Source organism: Adiantum capillus-veneris, chromosome 10 (assembly GCF_014529385.1).
Source record: "Adiantum capillus-veneris isolate H3 chromosome 10, ASM1452938v2, whole genome shotgun sequence".
NCBI lineage: Eukaryota > Viridiplantae > Streptophyta > Polypodiopsida > Polypodiales > Pteridaceae > Adiantum > Adiantum capillus-veneris.
In genome coordinates, this window is record NC_140940.1 from 125,007,633 (window position 1) to 125,019,274 (window position 11,642).

The window sequence follows — 11,642 nt, forward strand, 5'->3', positions numbered from 1 at the left end:
GAGAGATATGGAGATGGTGGATGTAGGTACAGCTTCAAAAGAGATCTACGGGTGTAAGAGGTGCAATGGTGAAGAGGGTGAGAGAAAACCATGGAAATTGCAGGTTTGAGTGAGTAATGGAGAGAAATGAGTGTGTATCTGTGTGTGGAAGTAGGAAAAGAGGTGAGAGACCACTATGGATTACTTTGTGAGAAAAGTGGGCAGACTAGGGTCCATTAAAAAATTCTATCTCACAGGTGGTAGCTCCAAAAAATATCAAAATTTTTGAGGTAATTATGCAGCTCTTGGTCCACATTTTTCCTGTTAGTCACCGCTTCAAATTTGGAGGGGAGATAGATATAAAAAATCCCACCAAAATGCCTATTTTTCTTCACAAAAAGGTCTTCAGTGACCCCCCTTTTGTTAAATTTGTATAAAGCCCCAAAGGTGAGCCCCTCCTTGCATGAGAGCATGACCTAATAGATTTCTAGAGGTTTGAAAACATGCATGGTTGTGGATAATGCACAAATATAATATATGGATATGATAGGAAAAAAATAGATTAGTATATAATTAATTCATGGAATCCAGAATAGTGTTAACAATATATACAAAAAATAAATATATGAAAATATAGGGAATCAAATGAGAAGGGTCCTCATTTGTTTTATTGTTGTGTATTTATTTACAAGAGATAAGAAAAAATACTTGTAAAAAATTTAATGAAAGGCAATAACTGATGGTGAAAGGTATTTTTTGAGGTTTTTCCTTGGAGTGGATTCACACCAAAAATCAAGGAAGCTTACATGAAATGGTTTTTTATAGAATACATGATAAGAAAGATCATGGTAATGGTGAGTAAATGTACATAGCATACTTAGGTAAATAACACACACCTAGGTAGAAATATTAAGATAAATACCAAAATGATTATAAAAAATCCTTATATTTAGGCCCTATATACAATGAAATACTTACACACAAATGGGCCATAATATATTTTTATTTATTATTTTGGTTCAACCAGCCCAATTACTAGCTAGCTGAGGTTTTTAAGGAGATATGGGGAAAGTCCCCTAACTCACACACGCCTATGTACAGTGAAAGGGTGAGGATAACCACAGTGTATTTGAGTGATTTTGATAAGGTAGATCACCATGGCAATTACAAAACGAGTGTCATTAGTCCTCACCCACGATGATGGTACATTCATGTAACATCATGAGGCATTTTTTCCAAAGAGAGTGGTTCTAAGTCATGTGTAATTCTGGGTATCTTTACAAGAATTTCATAGTGTAGCTCCTTGTCACTTTGGCTTGAGTTACACACATGCATCATGAAACAAAATTTACACAAGATAGTAGCTATTTGAAAATTCTTTGGTAGATCCTTTGGTAGAAGGCGACTCAAGTAGGGCTTTAGCCGATACCCATTTACCTTCCTGGAGTGCTCTTTACCATTCAAGTCCATGAGCTGGTAATAACTTGAATTGAAAGCCTTTTTGACAATGTATGGTCCCTTCCATCTAGTCTCAAACTTGGCATCAAAACAATTATCAAGTCGATTGTCATACCTTAGTACAAGATCTCCTTCCTTGATGCCTTTGTCCTTCATTTTCTTATCGAGCTTTTCTTTTGCTTGTATAGCTTTCCTGTTATAGCCCTCATAAGCCGCTTCTCTCTTCCACTCAGTTTCGACTAAGGTAAGAAGTCAATCTGTCCATGTTTCTTGATCATCTTGTGCCCCTTTGCCATGAAGCCGCATTGTTGGAATGTTGAGCTCGATAGGCTGTAAGGCCTCTTGACCATAGACCAAGTGAAATGGTGTGAACTCTGTGGCCTCCCTATATGTGGTTCGATATGCCCATAGGACACCATCCAAGAAGTCATCCCACAACTTTGTCTTGTTTTGCACCATCTTTTTAATGATGCTTGCAATGACACCATTAGCCTTCTCCACAAAACCATTTGATTGTGGATAGTAGGGTGTGCTATGACGATGTAGAACGTGAAGCTCTTCACAAACTTCCGTGAGTAAACCCTTCTTGAACCCTGGACCATTATCAGAAACAATCTCCAAAGGTGTGCCAAATCTACAAAGAGTATTAGTGTAGACAAACCTACTCACTGTTTTTCCATTTACCCTTGCCACACTTTGAGCCTCTACCCACCTAGTTATGTAATCTACAACCACAAGAATGTAATGTTTACCATTTTTTGTTCTAGGAAGAGGACCCATAGCATCAATACCCCACTTTTCAAAGGGTCCATTTGCAAGCACGATTTTCCTTGGACCATATACCAATCTTCTATTCCCATTTACCTAGCAGTTGTAACAACTTTTACGCCAATGTTGGACATCCACATCCAGACTTGGCCAAACATACCCTACAAGCAAAATCTTCTTCACAGTTAACCCTTGGGCAAAATGACAACCACATGCCTCTTCATGCAAACCTTTTATAATGGTTGGAATTTCCTCAATAGTTGGTACTCTTCTGTACACTTGATCCTTCCCTTTTTGATAGAGGGAGCCTTCTAGGAAGAGAAAAATGCTTGCCTTCTTCATGAGTCTCCTCTTTTCAGCTTTTGTGAAGTCTTGTGGAAACTCGCCCTCCAAAATGTAGCCAATAATGGGAGCTAATGAATCCAATCCCTGGTATCTAGTTGCTTGACAGTTGTTTCCACCATGATGACATGCACTTCTTTCTCAATATATGTAGCTACTTGTTGTGCAAGTAAATCAACACCTTCATTTTGTTTCCTAGGAATATGATATAGTTGCACTTCTTCAAACTGATTAAACAATCTACGAATGACATAAACTTTTTTCCTTAAGCTTTCATTCTTGCATGCCCAAATGCCTAAAATCTGCTTCACAATGAGAAGTGCATCCCCTTTTACCATGAGACATTGTATACCTTGGCTTATGCACATCTTCAAACCATGAAGTAGTATATTGTACTCTACTTCATTGTTGCTAGTTCAACCTAGTGGATTGATCTTCTTCTTCACAACCACCTCTCCGCTTGAGTTGAGCAACACTAGCCCTCCCCCTGCTTTTCCAGTGGCTCGTCAAAGAACAAGGTAAAAGCATTAGGAATACTTTTTGGTGGTGGCAATGGTAGGGTCTTTACTTCAGGCACCTTAATCTCCTTCTCATGTACCCTATAAGTGAGAATCCTTGCCAATTGTCCACGCACACTATCTTCTACCTTGAAAGATTATTGAAACTCTTGCAACTCCATAATCCACTTTGAGATCCTAATACTAAGATTCATTTGAGATGACACCCAAGGAAACAAATTTCTTGCAATGAGAATTACAAAAGGTTTTGGTAGCAAGTAGGATCTAAACTTTCTCACCGCAAACATGAGAGAAATCATCATGAGTTTTGCTTCTATGTAGCCTCTCTCCAAAGTATTCATGACCCTACTAGCAAAATAGATGGGTCGCATCCTTGTATTGTGGGGATCTTGTTGTAGCAAAACAACACCAATCGTTTCTTTCATAACACTAGAGCTAACAAAGAATGTGTACTCCCAACAAGGAGGCATAAGTGTTGGTAGTTTTGACATAATGACCTTGATGTTACAAAAGTATTCTTCAAGCTCAGCAGGCCAAACAAACTCAAGTTGTTGTGTCAATTTCTGCAAGGGGTCAAGTAACTCCGAGTCTAAGTGAATGAAGCGTGACATATACTTCACCTTTTGAATGAGTGAGATGACCTCCTTAAGACTCTTGGGTGATGGTAACTCAATAAGAGCCTTTTCCTTTGAAGGATCCACTTCGATGCCTTTGTAAGAAACTTTGTGACTAAGCAAGATCACTTCATCCTCACCTATGTGGCACTTTTCGGGGTTGAGTTGACCTCCATGTCGTAGAGTTTCTTGAAACCCTCTTCTACCTTTTGTGGATGCAATGATTTTGAGCTATAAATTCAAAAATCATCAATAAAAACCCTAATAAAATTTCTAAAGAATGCTTGAAACACCATGTTCATGAAGTGTTGGAAAGTTGCAGGAGCATTTTTTAGGACAAATGGCATGATTCTGAAAGCATAACAACCCCAAGGAGAGATTAAGGTTGTTTTTAGCTGATCCTCCAATGCGATACCTATTCGAAAGTAACCTGAGTAGCCATCGCACACAGTGTACTTCTCGTGACCAGCTATCTCATTTAGTATCTCATCCTGAAATGGGAGGGGAAAGTGATCTCTTTTGTTGCCTCATTTAGTTGGACGATAATCCACACACGCCCTCCACTTGCCATTCTTCTTGGGACTGACAAAAACGGGAGAGGCCCACTCTGAATTCTCCACTGGATAAATGAAACCTACTACTAGAAGCTTTCTTACCTCCTTGAGTAAAGCCTACTCCTTGATGACTCCTAGCCTTTGTAGCTTTTGAGCCTTAGGTGTGGCCTCTGGCTTTAACTCGATCTTTTGTTTAACATCATCTACTCCACGCACATTAGTGTAGTCTTTAGCAAAAAACCTAGGAAATTTTCTTAACACACCTTTGAACTCCTCTCTTTCATCCTTTGTAAGTGTTGTAGACAACATTCCTTCATCTTCCACATTTTGGTTCTCTTGGGAACCTACCTCCTCCAAACCTTGACAAGCGGTCTTTTGGTTGTTTGGATTAAACCTCACCCCCATGACTACAATGGAAGACTCCCCTTTTGTAGTGCTACCGCTATCTTCTTCTTCTGAAGTGCTATCAGTCCACTCTTCCTCTATCTCACTTTGAGATGATTCTTCATGGATCTCCTCTTGACGTTGATCCTTCATGTGAAAGACAACCTTCTTATGATTGTCATTCTTGTAAATGGACTTTCCACTTTCCCAATCCTACAAAGCTTGCATTTTCATTAGCCATGGTCTTCCTAGGATAAATGGATAGCCACTTTCCTTGGTCGACATAACATAAAAATCCACCGCCTTCTTAATGCCAAAGGCCTCCACAAAGACATTTTTACAAATGCCTATGCCGCTAGCCTTGCTATTGTTTTCCATTTTCACTTTGATTTCAGGTGTCGCATGGATGTGCATGCCTAGTCTTTGCATAAGTCCTTCTGTCATGATGAAAATTTGTGCACCCCCATCCACTAGACATTTCCTAAGCAACCTTCCTTTGATGTAAACACCTAGCATAGGTGTAATATCCTCATTCATTTCAGTTTGTGCAATTTTTACAACATGCACACTCTCTTTTACATTTCTCCTAGTGCTAACCACCTTTATTATATCCCTCCTAACTTGTGGGCATTATGTAAGAAACTGAGGCCATGAGATATCAGGACTCTTACCTCTCGTGTCTTCCAAGAGGTTGTATGGAGCCATACCATGTCCAAGAGGAAAGTCTTGGAGGTTGATACAACGTCAAGTCCTTTTGGCTTCCTTGGTGTCTTTCGCCTTCTTCTCTCGTCCATGGTCACTTTGTGACGTGACTCCTTCTTTCTCCTTACCTTTTCCACGGCCACACTAGATACCATTTTCTTCCATGTCAATCTCATTTGAATTTGTCACCTCTACCACATCCACATTTGGATCTGGCAAAGGTGGAACTCCTTGCACTCCTCGTGGAGTTGGTCTTGCTCCATTTGGCCTTTGTAGAAGCCATGGTTGTTGACTAGTTTCTTCACCTGCATTCATCACTGGGTAATTCAAGTTAAGTCTCCTTGGCTCTCCATAGGGCCAAGGATAATTATACATCCCATGTCGAGACTCTCTCCAATTCCAACATTGCAAAAGTCTCCTACGTCATGGCTCTCGCTCATCGGCTTTCTTTGCTTGTCCCTTGGGACCTACAGCTTGTGCAAGGTGGATTGACAAGTTGCTTAAGGATTCATTTAACTTTTCAATTACCTCCACTGTTACCTCAAGAATCTCTCTAGATGTTGATGCTTGCAATTTTTCCTTAGGTCTAGGACCCTCTATTGCAACCTCTCCTCTTAGACACTTGAGTTTCCTATACTTTTTAATAGCCCTAGTTTCAGTTGCATCAAAGGTAGCAGGTGCTCCCGCCTCAACTTTTATCTTGAGTGTGGGAAGGAGACCGGCTATGAACCTTTCCTTCTTTAATAAATTTTCACCATCACCAGGGTTCGCAACATTTCTCATCCATACAACCCAAAGAAGTAGAAACTCTTGTTTATACATGTAGTAGTCGTCTAAGTCTTTTTGTTTGTGAGAAATGATGTCTTGCCATAGCTTTTGAGTGTTTTGGGGGTCAATAAAATATCTCTTGAAATGATCAAAAACTTCCTTATAGTTTTCATAACATCCTGAGATAGAGAGTCAAACCAAGTGGTAGCATCTTTTCTAAGAACTACTTCAAACATTTCTAAGCATTCAATGTCTCCTATCACTCTCTTTATACGGCACGTCATTTTGAAATTAGCTAGAAAAAGCTCGACATCCTCGCCAGGCTCTCCAAAAAAGAGAGGATATCCTGACATTTGGCGTTGGGCCTCCATTGAATCAATTTTAAAGTGACAACACATTTTTGTTTTTATTTCTTAAAAGGACTTACACAATAATGTTTTTTAAATTGCAATCTATTCTACAAGATAATAAAAATATGCACATCATATGATCTATGATAATCAACAAGAGGCAGGATGACAGGGTTTGGTGACACAAGAATTTCTCCTACTCTTTGGGCACCAAACATGAACCCCATACGTTGTTGAAAATTAATTTTCTTACTAATTGCAATGTTTATTCAAATTTGTGGAGTGAAATGAAAGGGAAAAACCTCTATTTCTAGGCCTAGTATCAATGGCCTATGCATGTTCTAATGCTTAAAGTAACACAAAAATATAGACGTTTAAGCTAATATCATACCTAATGAGAGACAAAATAAAAGGATTTACCGAAGTGTTTATCTCCGCCAACCTAAGAGGACCTAAAATCTTACGAATAAGATGTTAAAATTATAGTTTATTACTAATAATTATGTGTATCTTTTGCCTTGCAATGGGAATGAAATGATCATACAAACTCTCCTGATTCATGCAAGCTACTTGATTACTCTAAAGGCTAAGTATTCACAACAACATACACAAGCCCTCCTTAGTGGGGACACCAAAATTGAGGCATTCCGGGGCGGGTAACAAGAGAGGTAACCTCTAAAAACCCCTCAAGGCTCCCGTGCTACTCAATTGGGGTTGGGGCAACCACAAACAAGAGAAACCACGACCAACCCACAGCCAACAACAAGTGAAGGGGCACCACCTAGTTAGAGAGCGAACTAGGATGCCGAAAAGGAGAATCACAGAGCAATACAAGCAAGAACGAAGGATACACTAACACTAATATCAATGCTACAAATACACACACCAAACACACACACACAGAGAGAGAGAGAGAGAGAGAGAGAGAGAGATTTTTGCAAGAATTAAGATTCACTTTAAATGATTGATGTGGGTGTACAAACAGCTTGGAAAAGAGTCAAGAGACACAATTAAGTTTGATGATGTTGCGATCTTCACTTTATCTTAGGGTTATGGGAACCCTCTCACCATACAACCCTCTTATAATGTTTTCCCAAAAAACAAAAAACAAACACAAGAGCTCTTGAGTCACATACAAGCAAATACTACAAATGAATCTCAAAATGAAAATGCATCACCTTAAACCAAAGGAGATGAGGTTGCCAAGCGTGAATTGGAGAGAGTCAAGAGAGTTTTGAACCGTGGTAGCACCCAACTTATTATTCCAATTGATGTGCAAGAGTAGGTACGACTTTGATTGGAAGTTATGAATCACTCACTCCCTTGCAATGCTACAACTAGCTCAAAGAAACTTTCCTATAAACCACAGTAATGGTGTATAAAGAGCTCACTCTCTCTCCATAAAACTAAGATGGCGAATGGTAGGCTCAAAGTAGTGAGAAATATTGTAGAGATCATGCCATTTACAAAGGGAAAAGGGCTTTATTTATAGGTGAAGAGATCCCTTATTAGGATTATCTCTTGATCAACATTTACATAGAAAACCATGTTTATGAAATTTTTTATATGTTCTTATGAGAGTGGGGCTCTCTTGTCTCTTGAGTCAAATGGATGTGGACTCAAAAGGAGAGAATTATTGAGGTGAAATATAGAAGATTCTAGAGAGATGAGTGATTTTTGTGTGAGGTTGCCTACTCCAAGGTAGAGTAGAGTGGGTGCAATTTACAGTAAAGGGTTAGCAATTAATATCAGTAACCACTAAAAAAAGTTAGTAATATAGTTACAATGGGTAGAATGACTTGAAGGACAAGAAAAGAGGGGTGAATGAGATAGATGTACCCTTGAGATGGTGAATCCTTGAGGAATCTTGGACTCACCCTTGTGTAGATTGTCAAAGTGATCGCCCTTCTCCTTCTTCTTCTTTTCACGCCACCGCAATAGTCAAATCACCACAAAGAGAATGAGGTTTTTGTTGATAAAAAAACCCCATTTTTCAGAGATTAAGTATGGTTAGGTTGTTGATATTTTATGCATTCTTGAAAGGGTAGAATAACACACACCTAGGTAGAAATATTTAAATAAATGCCAAAATAATTATAAAAAATCCCTATATTTAGGCCCTATATACAATGAAATACTTACACACAAATGAGCCACAATATTTTTTATTTTATTTTTTTATTATTATTTTGGTTCAACTAGCCCAATTACTAGCTAGCTGAGGTTTTTAAGGAGATATGAGGAAAGTCCCCTAACTTAGCAAGTTTCTCTAAGCTAGATGTGGTCAAAACGGTCATGATCAACCCATTGTCAGCATCTGATCGACTTTCACAAGGGTAATAAGTAATGGTTACATGCAAACAAGTATTGGGCAACCTAGGTACACTTGTTTGTGCAATTACTTAGGTATTTTTATGTTTTGAATACCGTATCTAGGCTGAGGATTGGCGAGGTCAAATCACTTTTAACTTTGTCTAGTATGACAATGCCATAAAATTGGCCACAGTGCATCGATCATGTTTTTACTAAGGAACATGGCCCTATACAAGGCTAATCATGAGCACGGCATGTGCAGCCAAACTAAAGTCGTACAAATTGCATAACCTTTAGTGTTTATATCATCAAGAAGTTAAGAAGAATGGGCAAGCCATAAAACCTATTGGAAAACAAAGCTACAAGATGAATTCAACACAGATAACCACACCATGAGGTGATTTATGCCAATTGGTAAGCAAGTTCAATTTACAATTTAAATTTTGAACTTGTCAAATTTTGCAAACTTTTCTCCAAAACCAACTTCACAAGAAAAAGTTGCTTCAGTCGAGAAGAGTTTGTAGTCAGAGGAAATTTCATCGCTATGTTTCCTGAGCTATCTCCTTTCAATATTAGGTAATATATGCTACTTTTATGATTCTCAATAAGACAATTGATTTGACATGGTCAACTCTCTGTGAAAGTTTGACAAGGTTGATTTTCTTTTGCATTGACATTTGTTGTCAGTAGGAGTGTCCGCCATTACCTATGAGCATAGTCTCCATCCTATCTTATCTTTTTTATGTATTTATGTGAAGCAAGGTTTTACATTTAGGCATATTTCTTAAAAGCTCCCAAAGTTTGGGTTATGCTCTTGGCATATGAACTTGGGAGGACTTTACAATATATCTAACCGCTTTTTCATTAGAGGTCGGTATGAACCAAGCCAAGAGGGCATGCATGGTTCGTTCGATAGCTCTCAATTCCTTAGCATACTTAGTTATGAGCCACATTCAAGCAAAGACAACTAGGCCTAGAGGGGCAACAACGCTAGACAATTTCAATTTCTTCTTGTTTTTTGGTGGTCTAGCCTTTACTTTGGACAAGTTCTTTTTTGAAAAGCATGTTGCTTTGAAGGTCCTAATGGGAAGCAAGCTTCTACCCCATACAAGGTACTGCTTATTGACATGGAATCAAACACAATGGCAGATAGGTTTGGGGCATTGGCAACAATAAGGGAATATAAACTCACATTTTACATTTGACAACATCAAATTGTAATGTATCCATGCCAGTATAGATTTTGCAAGGCACGCATGGTATTGGCTCACACTATTGAGGCCATCATTGAAGCAAAGGTTTATCACTCTATTTTTTTGGTATGCATGCCGGGTATACATGCATGGCTTGCTAGTATGGTGGAATTAATTCCACTGATCATTTTTTATGCTTTCATTATAACATTAGCGACTCTGTCACTTAGTTGAGGCTAGCTTATTTACTTGTGTTTGTTGCATATGATTGCAGCAACAAGCACAATATATCATTGGTCATATGCAAATGGTGCATATACTACAAATGATGTTTTTTCTTTGTAGCAGGAAGGCATGTCCTTGTTATCAAGCAATAAACTCATGGGATGACATGAATCTTCTAAGAGAGTCTCAAGGCAGGTAATCTCTTTCTTTAAACACCAAAGGGCATACCATATTTTGGGTGTCATAACTCTTTCTCTTCTTTTCATGGGGGAGATATGATTATTTCAAGGTCCAATTGTAAATAAGATTCCAACATGAGAGGATCTACATCTTAATTTATAGCACTAATTGTGTCTATAGGAGAGGTATTTACAAGGGTATTATCCATATGGTTGAGGGTCATAGATTGGCCTCTTCCCACTTTCACTTTCATGGAAAAAGGTCCTCAATCTACCAAGGGGAAAGGATAAGCCCACTTCCCAAGTGCTTACCTCAAGGGGGTTCACCTCTTAGACATGTAAGTTACCACATTTCTACAACCAAAGATAGTCCGAGCTATAAATCATGCTATACAAGGCTATGGCTACCTATGGGTGCAGGACCAAGTGCTTAAGCAGGTATGAGAACCCTTGGCAGGCATGGTGCAGCTAAGATATATGTGTAATGTAGTTTCTTTGGCCAAAAGGGCTCCAAAAAGAGCCAATTGGGAAGGTAGTTCCAAGTGTCCAAAGAGCCAAATTTATTATGGAGATGTAGTGTTCAAGGTACTCTAGCAGCCGACCTAGACGGCTCCTCAAACGGAGCCTCGATGTGGAAGATATGCTAGTCTAAAATTAGAAATCTTTGCAGATCCCAAATGGACAAGGTAGACAGGGACAGGTAGCCAAGGCTAGTTTGTAGGGCGGATAATGTGTCGTGCTCTCTACAGTGGGTAGTCCTCTGTGCAATGTGCGTGACAATCTCACTCAGTGCAACGTGCGTGACAATCTCACTCAAACAGACTGAATCTCCCTCAAACATACTGAACAGAAAGGAACAATAGACGCCAACAGAGCTTGCAAAGACACAACAACAGACCAGAACATATGACTCGAATATCTCAAAGACTGATACAGACTCTCACGTGGCAGCGCACTCAACTCCAGCCCAAGACTCACAAGTACAATGGGGTTGTCGCAACTCAGATGTGCCGGGATGATGAAGACGTGCTCTGTGTAAAGACCCACTCTAGAAGACTACGTACAAGATCAGGCCACTGGCCCCAAAACGACTACTCATATGTACCATCATCAAGAGCCACCAACGGCTCATAAAGAACATCATCTAAGTCTATCCCTACTGGGTGGCGGTGGTGACCTGGCCACGATGTCCACTAGACCACCCTGCCACGTGTCTCTGTCCAAGTGTGAACCGACCAAACCAAAGACCAACTGACCAAAGCCCAATTGTAAACTATTGTCGTGTGAAAGTGAAA